Here is a 14,184-nt window from a genome sequence, read left to right as displayed (position 1 = left end):
CCTTTAATGCATACTGTATGCTGTGGCTTCTTTATGTGCAAGAAGAGCAGCAATACTGCATATAGCCTGAAATGGAGAGCGATGCTGTTTCTAAAAAAAAAAAACAATTTAAGTACATGTCTACATATATTATTGCTTAGGCATCATTGGCTGGACACTTGTGCTGTGGTCTAGTCACAGTCAGCTAGCCATTGTGTTCCTAATAGCAGAGATTTACATCACAGAGTGCGGATTTTCCCGGTCTCCGGATTTCCACGTTACCTTGATTGAACCTTATCTGTAGTGTTTCTTGTTTTCTTTTTAGTTTGTTATATTTTTGGCCAACAGACTATAGAGCGGATGTATCCAAACATAGAACTCATTGATTCCCGGGAAGAAAAAAAAACACGTAATGTGTGTATAAACCAACGAATGATCGATTAGACACAGGAGAAAGTAGGACATGTTCTGTTTCCTCTTAGGTTGAACAGCTTGCCATGTAAGGATTACAGCACGCAGGCGTTTGTCAGCTTCCATCAGGAACATATTACAAGCAGCACAATTCCCTCTATTACCGTCATCTATCCTTTCCTGTGTAAAAATGAAAATAATAATAAAAAAAAGACAAAAATATGAATTAAAAAATAATATTCTGCATCTCACAGATGGTGTAGTCATTGCTTTGCTCCAAGTCCACAGAGGAATGTGTTTTTTGCCAGTTTTTTCAGAATTTGAGAAATTTGTATATTTGTATTAGTTTAAATTTTTTATTAAAAAAAAGAAAAGTTAAAAAAAAAGTTGCTGTTCCAGTAATTTCTGGGTGCAGATCTTAAAGCAACTCTGTATCCACAATCTGCCCCCCCCCCAAACCACTTATTCCATCAGATAGCTGCTTTTACTCCAAGATCTGTCCTGGGGTCCGTTCGGCAGGTGATGCAGTTATTGTCCTAACAAACTACTTTTAAACTTGCAGCCCTGTTTCAAATTGGCATGGCCTAGAGTATCTGTGCCCTAACCTTGCATCACCCCTCCGTCCCTCCTCCCTACCCTCTTCATCATTAGGAATCACCCTGGCAGAATTTCTCCTATTCCTCACTTGTCTAAACAGCGTACATTAGCCTTAACGATCCAGCACATGTGCAGTGTTAACACAGGTGATGAATAGTAAAATCCTGCCCAGGTACATTCCTAATGATGAGGAGGGGGTGGTGGAGGAACGGAGAGGCGTTGCAAGCCTAATGCACAGACACTCTAGGCCACGCCACTTTGACACAGGGCTGCAAGTTTAAAAGTTGTTTTTTTAGGACAATAACTGCATCACCTGCCGAACGAACCCCAGGACAGATCTTGGATTAAAAGCAGCTATCTGACGGTAAAAGCGATTTGGAAAGGTCAGATTGTGGGTACAGATTCACTTTAAAAAAAAATCAGAGGAGCACAAACAAAAACACCAAAATGCCCTAAAAAAACAAACACACAAATAAACACACATCTGGCTCCACCTTTATTAGCGTTTTCTTTTTTTTTTTTTACATGCCTAGTGTGATTCCAGAAACCCATTGTAAACATATATTTATATGTCTATAAAAATCAAATGAATGTTTTAACAAGATGAGAAAATGTGAAAAGTGAAATGTGATGTGAACAGAGCCTTATTCCTGGATGTAACCACAGACCTGATGTGAATTTATTCTAATGCTCATACAGATTCCCCACCGCTGACTGGAGAGCCCAGGAGATAAATGGAATGACGTTCTTTGAGCGGCCATCCTGAGAGCTCAGTCACTGCAGTCTAATCAATCAGCGTTCACATACAGGATCATACAGCTGTCCACAATGGATTGTACTGGATTGTGGACAGCTGGATGAGCCTACATCCTTTATTGTATTCCATTTATCTCGTCGGTCAGTGGGTGGTGAGCCCTTGGTAGTTTTTCAGAGGCGTGCAGTAACGTATTGACTGGTATTACTTAAAGGGGTAATGCAATAAATGTGTAAAGAGGTTATTTATAAATTAGAAGCCATGTTTCTAATATATATTTATATAGTTATATAGATTTGTAATTTACTTCTATTTGAAAATCTCAAGTCTGCCAGCACTTATCAGCTACTGTATGTCATGCAGGAAGTGGTGTATTCTTTTCAGTCTGACACAGTGCTCTCTGCTGCCACCGTTGTCCATGGACGTCAGGAATTGTCCAGAGGAGAGGTTTTCTATGGGAATTTGCTACTGCTCTGGACAGTTCCTGTTTCGGACAGAGGTGGCAGCAGAGAGCGCAGTGTATGACTGAAAAAAAAAACCAACATTTTCTGTAGGACATACAGCAGCTGAAAAGTATGGAAAGACTTGAGATTTTAAAATAGAAGTGAATTACAAGTCTATATAACTTTCTCCCACCAGTTGAACCATCGTTATTGCGATCGTAACTAACGACTCTCGTTCTGTGTATTATGGTGAATGATTTCAGGTCACTTGCAATCGTTTATCGTAGATTAGGACCCTAACTCCATGCACCCATATACTGTATCCCCTCTACCCTAGATCTTCATGTGATATTTCCTGTATAGTGGGATGGGAAACCTTCAGCCCTCTAGCTTTTGCAAAACTACAATTCCCATCATGCCTGGGCAGCCAAAGCTAAAGCTTTAGCTGTCCAGGCATGGTGGGAATTGTAGTTTTTCAACAGCTGTAGGGCCGAAGGTTCCCCATCCGTGCTGTAAACCATACACAATAATTTTCCTCTATGCAAGAGTAACGCGATCAATGGCCACTACAAGTATCATGTAGTATAACATTGGTGACCTTCATGTCGACTGGGCGGCGGTTGCTTTAACAGCGCTAAGACGTATTACCTCAGGTACATTACATTTTGCCTACGTAAGCTGGACTGTGCATTATTCTTTATTGATGTTAATGTTTATCCCCCATTCAGCAGTGAATCTGCCAGCATTGGAAAGACGGCTATATGGATTATCAATTGCAAGATTACCGGAGGGGGAATCTGCCAAACAACAAATTGATTCCCTTTATCTAATGGAAACCAGTAAAGCGCATTAGGACATGGACCTTGTGGCATCCACCTGTCATGGACGTACATTTGTAGCCCTAAAATTGCCTCCTAGTAACCATGGGGGAGATTTATCAAGCATGGTGTAAAGTGAAACTGGCTCAGTTGCCCCCGGCAACCAATCAGATCCCACCTCTCATTCCTCACAGACTCTTTGGAAAATGAAAGGTGGAATCTGATTGGTTGCTAGGGGCAACTGAGCCAGTTTCACTTTACACCATGTTTGATAAATCTTCCCCCATATGTTTTGTGGCTTTAACTGAATAGTCTGATCAATTCTCTATGGCTGAGAAATCCGTCGGGGAAGGCCAACACTTTTTACTGTAAGAATTGGTCCATAATATGGCTGCAAGCTCTGGAGCACCTGTGTTTCACCTACAATGAACTTAGATCACCATAGAAGCAATTTTAACCCCTTAGTTGACACAGTGTGAACTACCCCTTTAAATAAAAGGAAATAGGCAAAATTTTTCTATATAAACTGCATGCTGTTCCTCTGTATTTGGCCATAAAAAATTGAGCCTATTTGCCTTTATTGAAAAGGGTAGTTCACACTGTGTCAACTAAGAGGTTAAACTATTTTTACCTTTTTCTGGGATATCAAAAGCATAATCTAGGGGAAAAAATCTAATTAACTGGTCCCATCAAGTACCAGAGATTTGTAATTTACTTCTATTTAAAAAAAAAAAAAAAATCTCCAGTCTACCAGTACTTATCAGCTGCTGTGTATCCTGCAGAAAGTGGTGTATTCTTTAGTGTCTGACACAGTGCTCTCTGCTGCCACCTCTGTCCATGTCAGACACTGTCCAGAGCAATAGCAAGTCCATAGAAAACCTCTTCTGCTCTCCAGACTGGAAAGAATTCCTGCACGACATACAGCAGCTGATAAGTACTGGACGACTTTTTTAATAGACTTAAATTACAGATCTCTGGTACTTTCTGTCACCAGTTGATTTAAAAGAAAAAAGTTTGGTGAACAACCCGTTTAAAGGGGATCCCATGATTTTTTCGTGATGAAACAGAATTTATTCTATGAATTTTCAATGCTATTCGGTGAAATGTAGTGAAAAGTATTGATGGGTACGGTTGTAATGGTGTCTCCACTTATCAGGCATGTCACAGCCATATGTTTCCTGCTAATAGTAAATGATATCACCTCCGGGTGTAATGGAGGAAATGCTTCGGCTTCTGAAGATACATTGAAGTCATTAGTATTGATGGCAATGTTTATCCAAGCAGCGCTCTCCACAGCCACAGTGATACTTGGGTTTTATACTTCTGATGTAGTAGCAGTACGGAGAAACATTATGGCCGTAATGTGGCTGCATCTGATCCTCGCTATTATGGCTGCAGGATCCAGATGAAGCTGCTCAAGTTCTGTTCTTATCATCCGCAGGGTCAAAGCAACTATTTCAGGCCGAACGATGATATCTGCAAACAAGGACAAGACTTTTTATTATTACAACTATTATAACTTTGTTTTAGGAGATAAAAAAAATCATATTTTGGCTTCTTAGCTGCTTTTTAGCTAATTTGTGGAGGGAACAGTCGATCCTGACTGGTGATGTTGGGGGCAGGAGCGAGCAGATGATGTTCACTATACCTAGTGCATTCATTCTCAGTGAAGATATGCCACCATAAAGAGCTGCTGGAAATAGCTCACTCCCTTCTCCACAGAGCTAGCATGTACAGTAAATGGGAGAGCTGAGACAGCTATTCCCCCAATCCGCCCGCCTCGCCCCCCCCCCCACGCCCGGTAACTCACCGACAGCGGCGGCACCCCCATCACGCAGAATATTTTACCTATATTTTTTTTTTTTTTTACTTTCCCTTTATTATACAAAATTATCATTTCACAAAAAAGGCATAAGACGTGAAAAATTCAAACATATACGGGGATCATGAAATTTATATCCAATATACATATATATATATACATATACATACATATATATATATATATATATATATACATATACATACATATATATACACACATATATATATATATATATATATATATATATATATATATATATATATACACACAACGGCCCACAACCAAAGTCAATTCCCCCCATTATCCCCTGGCCTGCGGCCATTATCTTCATCACATGACCATCACCCAAAACATGATAAGTATACTGTGGATCAGCATGAGGGGGCCAGACCCATCCATATAGTCGATCTAGAACCCTGTATCTACCTATACTATTTTCTCAAACTACCCTCCGTTACCCTACATAGCTCCCCCCTGCTCCTGTTGCTAAATAAGGCAAACCTCACATCCAATCTCTAAATAACAAATCTGGGTATCGAGAAGTAGGTCGCACGCGGGCATCGGGACGCCCAGTATCCAGCTTCATACGGCAACACAATCCCATCCAATTGAGACACAACCCCACAACATAAATGCAAAAAAAAAAAAAAAAAATGACTAAGTAAACAAACAAAAATGCAAAGAAACAATAATAAATGAGAAAAAATAATTATTTACTATTATAATATTTTACCTATATTACAGATGCCCAGTTTCCTTCTTTCACCCTTGCCCATTCACAACCCACGTAAACACAGAGAGAACATACAAACTCTTTGCAGATGTTGCTCTTGAAGGGATTTAAACCCAGGACCCCAGCGCTGCAAGGCTACAGTGTAACCACTGGGCCACGGTGCTGCCACGGTAGGTCGGTAGGTAGATAGATAAGAGATAGATGGATGGATGGATAGATAAGAGATAGATAGATAGATAGATAGATAGACAATCGCATATTCAAGATGACACTACTCCATCATATATCTGAGCATACATGCAGTCTCTTTCTTCTCTTGCCCCTATTCTCCTTACATGTCTATAGAGAAGTCAAATCTCCATTTCCTTCTCTATAAGAGCCCACAGACGTGGCGCTCCTGTATCCATTGTTACTACATGTTGAGTTGTACAGTAAACCGCAGCTACAGCTGTATTTAATATTGTTGTATAAAGGATATAAAGCATAAATGCAGTTTCCACTGGCACACACGGCCGAGGAATAAAATAAATGGCTTGGCGGACGCCTGTGGTGAGGTTAAAGTAACACAGGAGCACTTTATCACATCCATCCAGAACAAAATACAGCCCCTCTTCATTCCTTAATGTGTCGTCTCCAATAACTCGCAGCGAACGGGCAGTAAATAATACCGTAAAATATATGACATGACATTGTCAGTGCGGTGTCCTCCACTGTACGATATTCGGAGCGCTATGATCAATGCTTCTTCTAGCTCTCCAGCTCTGTTTGAAGATCTGTCTCCGTTCATATAAAAGGTAACCTCGCTCTTACGGGGTTTTTTGTTACTCTTTTAAACAATATAAATTTTTTAAAGAAATGAATGGTCTGTAGCGGCACAGTGATGTTCTTCATTATGCCGTCATATCAAGGATCACAGAGCCTGTCTGTTTTACTGAATTGATGGTTCTGTTCAGTAGCTTTTCTTTTATCCTATCCTACATACATACAATCCTTGTAGATCATCCTTATTGTACTGAACCTGCAAGAAGTATATCCATCTCATATGACTAGATTATGGTGGATAGGCTGGACAGTTCTGGTTCATTCCTTACTTACATTGGGATTTCTACTTCTTCATCTATTAGTATACTGTTCTTCTCAACTAACATGGATCTCCCATCAAGCAGAAGTTGTTGGGGATTCAAATATGGGTGCTTTCTTCTTATACCAGCACCACGCCTGTGTACAGGTTGCATGTGCTATTGCAGCTTTAAGGGGTTATCCAGTGCTACAAAAACATGACCACTTTCTTCCAGAGACAGCCCCACTCTTGTCTTCAGTTCAGGTGTGGTTTGAAATTAAAGGGGTATTCCCCCCAAGAGCTAAAAAAATAAAATGCTCCCAAACCTAGCTGGTCTTACTCACCAAGTCCCCCTGAGTATTTTGAGCTGTCTCCCGTCTTTCTAGCTGCTTCCGTTGCATAGTTACAAGTTTTTTTATGGCGCTGGCCAGAAAACTACATCTCCCATCATGCAATGCTAATGGCTGATTGGTACATGATGTAGCAGAGCTGGGGGCGCGCAGGCCGGGCGAGTTCCGCGTGATGAGGTTGCCACCGCTGTCGGTGAGTTACCGGGCGGGGGCAAGGCAGGCGGGTTGGGGGAATGCTGGGGGCGCGCGGGCCGGGCGAGTTCCGGGGGGGGCTGTCACACGCGACCCTCACGGGGGGTATACCCTGCCGCGAGTGAGCCGTTGATGACAGGGGTGCCGTGAGTGACCTGTGCACTGTGTCTGTGCACAACCATAACAGGGGAAGTGCGCCGTTGCTGCAAATGATGCCAGAGGGTGGGTGGGGGGCCGGAGGGCAGTTGCCTGTAAGCGCCGCAGCTGAGGGACGGGGGGGGGGGGGGGGGAGATTGCCGCCAGTAAGCGCCGACACGAGTGAGGGGGCACAGTCAGGGGGTGAGCTCTGGGGCTGGGGCCACACGGTGCGGGTGACAGGGGTGGCTGCTGTTAGAAAGGGAGACCGTGACAGCTGCACTGATCACTGTCTCCCTCTCTTACAGAAGCCATCCCCTGTCAGTGACCTCCATCACTTCAGATTGGCTGGGTTAGAAGCGCTAACCCAGCCCATTGAAGAGATGCAGGACACGTGATGCCGTCTCGGAGGGTGCGGGCCAGGAGCAGGGAGCGTGTCGGAGTGGACTGAGAGCTGATGATTCTATGCAATCCGTGGGGCTGGGGGCACCTAGATAACAGCAAAACTGTGCAGAATCCGTTATTACTTTATAATGGAAAGATGGAAAGCTAGGGGTGGGCAACATATTAATGCAAAAATAATTTTGGGGGGAATACCCCTTTAAGCTGCATTCACTTCAATGGAACAGAGTTACAAAACCTGCACCCAAACTGGAGATGAGAGGTGCTGTCTCTGGAAGAAAGTGGCCATGTTTTTTTTTTGTGCTGGAGAACAAATTTAACCCCATTCACTTTAATGGAAATGAGTTACAAAACCTCACTCAAACTGGAGACAAGCTGTCTCTAGAAGAAAGTGGCCATGTTTTTGTAGTGCTGGATAACCCTTTTAACCCTATTTACTTCAATGGAGCCGATCTAAAATACCAGACTCAACCAATGGACCGGTGTGGTGTTGTTACTGGAAGAAAGAAGCCATGTTTTTGTAATCCTGGAAAATCCCTTTAACACGATTTTGAGTTTTGAGCGGATTTGCTGAACTGTTTGGGTTCGGCAATATTCTCCTAACTCGATTGCTTGGCATTTGACTCCCAGTGACTGGAGAAGATGGATGCTGCCCTATGGCTGTGTCCATGTTTTCCAGGATCCAAAATCTCCAGCCTCCGGAATCGTATGCCATGCGTTTGGGTTCAGGGAACACTGCTGAACCCGAATGGTTCCACAATTTCTCTCAACACTAATGTTGGTCACACATACCCAGTAAGCTATTGGCCTTCTAGTTTGAGTCACCAGCATACAGGGGCCGTTTTATCAAGCTGTCTTATAATAATATAAGCTCAGGGAAGCTAAAGCACTATAATTTCTTCATTGCATCTTGTCTGGCTATTCCTAATATGGGGGTTTAGCTTCCACCTCACTACGACACCTCCTTACTATGATCTCACTGAGGAGGGATGGTATGGTAAGGAATACATCTGTGGCAGTCACTGTCATCATACACTTATTAACTATCCACACATACATATATATGGATCGATATTGTTTGGAACCCCCTTTAATTTAACCCATTAGTGACCACCCCACTTATCGCAGTCACTAGCAGGCAAATAGCCCGACACTGGTGTCCTGTTATACGTATAGCAGGAGCTTGGCTGTCTCATGACAACTTTAACAGTGTAACTCAAGGATGAATAAAGAGTAAAATCTAAAGTTTTAGAAAGTAGAATAAATACACATTTTCCCCTTACAATTTTTTTAAATAGAAAAATAATATCTATACATAGGATGTTCACACACCCTCAAAATGACGGCCGTTTTTACCGGACGGACGTTCTTTAATAGTATGTTGTTCATTTTCGAACAATGGCTGTTATTAGTGTAATAACGGACCCTATTTGTTGTCAAGGTCCGTCCATCCAATAAAGAATGACCATAATTTTGACAGTGTGTGAACTAAGCCATATTACGTAATGCCTCATCTTTACCAACCTGAACTATAAAGTGATGTCCTTATTTATCTCACACAATGAACACTGTATCTTGTTAATCCATATTACAAAAAAAAACAAAAAAATTTAATTAAAAACTTTAAGAAATTAAAAAAAAACCCAATCCCTTTTACTGCTCCGTCAAGAAAAAAAAGAAACAAAATTAGTGAAAGAAAAAGCTATAAACATTTAGTATGACCTTAGTCTTACCAAGAGAATACATATATACTGCTATAGTATTCTTACCACATTGTAAAAGATTACATTTAATGGCGTAATCGTGTGTTTCGTTTTGTTTGTTTTTTTTATAAATAAGTTAATGGTGTGATGAAAAATGGCTATATAGAGGTAAAAACACCAACGTATGGCTTTTGGAATAATTAAAAAAAAACTTTCAAATAATTTTTTGCAGTTGTTAAAAGGGTATTCCTCTCAAACAGAACTTTTCATATGTTGCTGTCCATGGTGAGACAATTCCTTCCATACTTTTTATTATCTATTTCGTCTCCTTCCCCCAGTTCTAAGCTGCTGCTTCCTTTTGAAGACACAAAAAACTGTGTCTGAGCTGTTTAGTCCATCTCTGCCCTCAACCCCCTCTTCCTCCTCCCTTTTAAGACGGTTGATGTAAACAAGTCCCTTTCTGCAACTTTGTAATGCCGGGAGGATTAATCACAGTAAGTTCATCAGCGACTCAGTAACCCTCCCAGCATTACAAAGTTGCCAGGGACTTCATTACATTAGCCCTCTTAAAAGGGAGGGGGAAACTGAGAGAAAAGCTCACACACAGATTTTTGTGTCTTTAGCTGAAAGCAGCAACTGAGAACTGTGGGTAAGGAGACAACATAACAAATATGGAATAAATTGTTAGTCGCACCATGGGCAACAACATATGAAAAGTGTATGTTTAAGTGGAATACCCCTTTAAGGCCATAAATGGGCTGGTCACTAAGGAGTTCAATGGATTTTTTTCACCTTTTTTTTTTTTATCCTGGTTATAGCCTGTGTTTACTATTTTTGTTTAGTCCCATGCGCTATTTCTAGTAAAAAGCAATATTGCCTCTTCAAGTCTTATTCAACCTATTTATTGTATTGTTGGCACTAGAAATAGACAAGTGTAAGTACCAAGATTTGTATTGTAAGCAGCTTTGTGTATGAGACAATGCTGTCAGCAGACGAGGCCATGAAACAAACCACGAATCTACTTGACCGTTCAATAGTATATTATGGTGTTTGTATCCTAGCCAATATACATAATGAACCATCATTTCTATGCTACTAACTAAGGTGTCATTTCCCTTTAATCCAATTGAGTACTAATAGAAAGCCTATCTAGTAAGCTGCTCACGTACACACTAGACACGAATCCTCGCCTAGAGAACTGTATCATACAATGTTTTTTTATGTTTGTTTTTGGCACTAGTGATTTATGATCTTCATTGTTTAAGTATTTTGTGTGATTTGCTATTATTCCAGCAATATTCCCCGGAAAGTCTTTTCCTAGGCATGAGACGTTAGAAGCTTTTTTGCTTCCGAGACACCCCCCCCCCCCCCCCACCCCTCCTTCCTTCTCTAGTAAGACCTGATCTTATTCAGGAAACAGGCATCAAGTGAATAAATCTGAATTCCTGGCATCTCCAGTAGGTTAAGATAATCCTACATGTCCATCTCCCCAGGAGTCTGATGGAGAAGGACAGGTGGAGGCAACGGAAGGCATACAGTTTTTTTTTTTCTCCAGGGAGCAGTTGCCATTCAGAGCTAGACCGTAGTCACCAGCTGCATTGGCCACATTTCTATCCTTGTTGGAGAAGAATAAAGAGGAAACTTTTGTCTCGTCGTGACATCCCGCTTTCACATGAAGGTGGTGGATTCTATAAGCCTCACTTTAAATTATTCATGCCCTGTGGCAGGTATGAAACACGGAGATTTGTCTGCCGGAGGCTGAAAAGGAGACGTGGTCGGTAAATTGAGATGTTGCTCGGTTATATGTTTCGGCAGATTGAGGCTGATCAGTGAGTTAAGATGTTAAAAGTTTTTTTAGTTTTTTTTTCTTCCAAGCAGCATTTACACATGAAAAAAACAGAACTCGGCAACAAATCCTCGACAATTTTTACACGTTCCGTCCGACCGCAGTCTACTACAATGTGATAAATCGCGACAACTTTTTTTTTTTTTTTTTTTAGGCACGTATTTCACAATGATGCAGTCTAATTTTTTGTTCTCCAACAATGTACAAAAGCTTTGTGAGACAGTGGACAATAGCATTTCGGCTACAGTAAGAATAACGTAGACGCGCGCAAGTCCATTGAGCATTAATCTGTTCTAAATTTTCAAAAACAATTGACAATTGATTTGACTATAAACTTTTCATATTCATTTCAGATGAAGTTTATATAATGGCGGCTGCTACTAATAACCTGAGATAGTCGCACATCTGCTGTGGTCCATAATTTTACTAGCCTTAGGTCTCCTTCTTATTCATTGGCTCCAAACTCATCTTAGCCCATGAGCCATTCCATATGACCCTGAATTCCAAAGCCAATGCATTTTCCAGACTACTGACTGCAAAAAAAGGACCTGAACTTAAAGGGACTATATTGTGGTCTAGGCTCCAATATTATTTAACATTCTCATATCCTTTTGAAACTTGAACATATAGTTGATAATGGCAACTTTTTAAGATGTGGGCAAAGAAACGCGCTAGAAACAGTAGGATTTTTTGACGGATAACAATGTCCTAATGGTAAAGGGGTACTCCAGTCATTAAAAACTTTTGATACATTGCTGCCATTTAGTACAGCATAAGAAAGATGCTGTGGTTACCTTACCACTTTCCCCTGGGGTCTGCATACAACATCTTTGGTCCCTTGCTGAACGATCCCGGTGCCACTTCCGAGATGGACTTGTCTCACCAGTGACAACCCTCTCAACCAACTTCTGACCGAGATGGGCAATGCCACAGGCAGTGATTGGCCTTGTGGGTTGTCACTGCCAAGACAAGTCTCGGAAATGACATACGATCATTCAGTAGGGGACCTGAAGACACCACTGGAGGAGGAAATCTGGGGGAGCATGATGAGAATAGCATCTTTATTATGTTACAATTAGAGATGAGCGAACATGCTCGAGTCCATCCGAACCCGAACTTTCGGCATTTGATTAGCGGTGGCTGCTGAACTTGGATAAAGCCCTAAGGCTATTTGGAAATCAGGAATATAGTCATTGGCTGTATCCATGTTTTCCAGACAACCTTAGAGCTTACAGCTAATCAAATGCCGAACGTTCGGGTTCAGATCGACTCGAACGCGAACCCGGTTCGCTCATCTCTAGTTACAATATATTGAAGATTTTTCATCACTGGAGTACCCCTTTAAGGGGCGGCATGATTGATTGAGTCTTGGGAAGGCTTATCAAATGGAAGCTGATCCCTGAGATAGTCACTTAAAAGATTGTCATCTAAAAGGTCCTTTAGGCACTGTATAGTTGCATCGTGGCCACCATCACTCTATAAGATATATGTTCACATTTGCCTCATGGCTTCTATTATGAATGTCATATGACAGCTCCCGACAGATCACTTTGACTTATAACAGTGTCTGTGAGGGTTCTTCTGTGGTTTCTTTCTTTATGACAACAAATTGTAACTCTATTGCTGTCAAAAATGACAGAAGTCACAACAGAGCCTCCAGCATAGATGTAAGCAGAGCTTAATACAGACAGAGGTTGTTTACCAGTGGGTGTAATGCAGCCCCATTGTCCTAGTTCTGATAGGCTCAAATCACCATAGATGCACAGTTCTGTGCAACTGAATATAACTGGTAATGCATATTAAAGTCATCTGAGCCCAATGAGTTTTCCAGGACTGTGAACCATCTAATGTGTATGGGGACTTCTTGACTAGTATTGAGCGGACTTGAGGGTTCAACAACTTCTCCAAAGCCGACCGCTCAGCATTTAATTCCTGACATCTGGAGAAGTTTGATGCCACCCTAGGGCTATCAGGAAAACATGGATTCACCCGTAGGCTGTACCCATGTTTTCCAGGATTGCCTAGGGTGGAATTCAACTTCTCCTGATGGTTTGGAGAAGTTTCCTCAAGTCCATTAAACACTATTCTTCACTCTTCCGCAACAGCAGATATTGAAGGATCCGGCATGTTAGATTTCAAAGTTTGAAGCTTGTATTTCCACCAGATCTGATGACACCGGTAGCCAGAATACATAAATGTGGAGATCAGGGAGGGTAAATGTTGGCTGAACTAAGGTTTAAGGGGTATTCCACTCAGATATAACTCTTGATTCGTTGCTGCCCATGGTGACTAACAATTCCTTCGATACTTATTATTATCTATTCAGTCTCCTTCCCCCAGTTCTCAGCTGCTGCTTTCTGCTTAAGACACATAAATCTGTGTGTGAGTTTTTCTCTCTGTCTCCCCCCCCTCCTCCCCCCTCCCTTCTGAGACGGCTGATGTAAACAAGTTCCTGACTGGCATTATCTGCAAATTTGTAACTTCTTTGTAATGCTTAGAGGATTAATCACAGTAACAGCATTAGCAACTTGACCTCAGAATAACCCTTCTAGCTTTTCAAAGAAGCTACAAAGTTGCAGATAGAGCTTACCAGTGACATGTTTACATCAGCTGTCTTAGAAGGGAGGTGGGGGGAGGGGGAGACAGAGGGAAAGGCTCACACACAGATTTTTTTTGTCTTCAGCAGAAAGCAGCAGCTCAGAACTTGGGGGAGGAGACTGAATAGATAATAACAAGTATGGAAGGAATTGTTAGTCTCACCATGGCCAGCAACATATCAAAAGTTATGTTTGAGTGGAATACCCCTTTAAAGAGGGCTGGGGTTATTTTAGTGTATGGCCTGGGAAGAGGTGGAAATAGAGGCCACCGGTCACTTACCTCCCCGGTTCCAGCGCCGGGTCCCTGATCGTGCCACCCCGTTCTCCAGTCCCGCTGCC

The 14,184-nt window shown here is 41.7% G+C and overlaps 1 protein-coding gene across 4 annotated transcripts in view; it reads left to right on the top strand.

Moving 5' to 3' along the window:
* Positions 1–14,184, top strand: part of LNX2 (ligand of numb-protein X 2) — a 145,496-nt gene that overhangs the window by 35,688 nt on the left and 95,624 nt on the right. The gene's annotated exons all lie outside the window — the stretch shown is intronic.

The sequence above is a fragment of the Dendropsophus ebraccatus genome, chromosome 5 (genome assembly GCF_027789765.1).
Source record: "Dendropsophus ebraccatus isolate aDenEbr1 chromosome 5, aDenEbr1.pat, whole genome shotgun sequence".
NCBI classification, from domain to species: Eukaryota; Metazoa; Chordata; class Amphibia; order Anura; family Hylidae; genus Dendropsophus; species Dendropsophus ebraccatus.
This window is presented reverse-complemented; position numbering and strand designations above follow the sequence as displayed.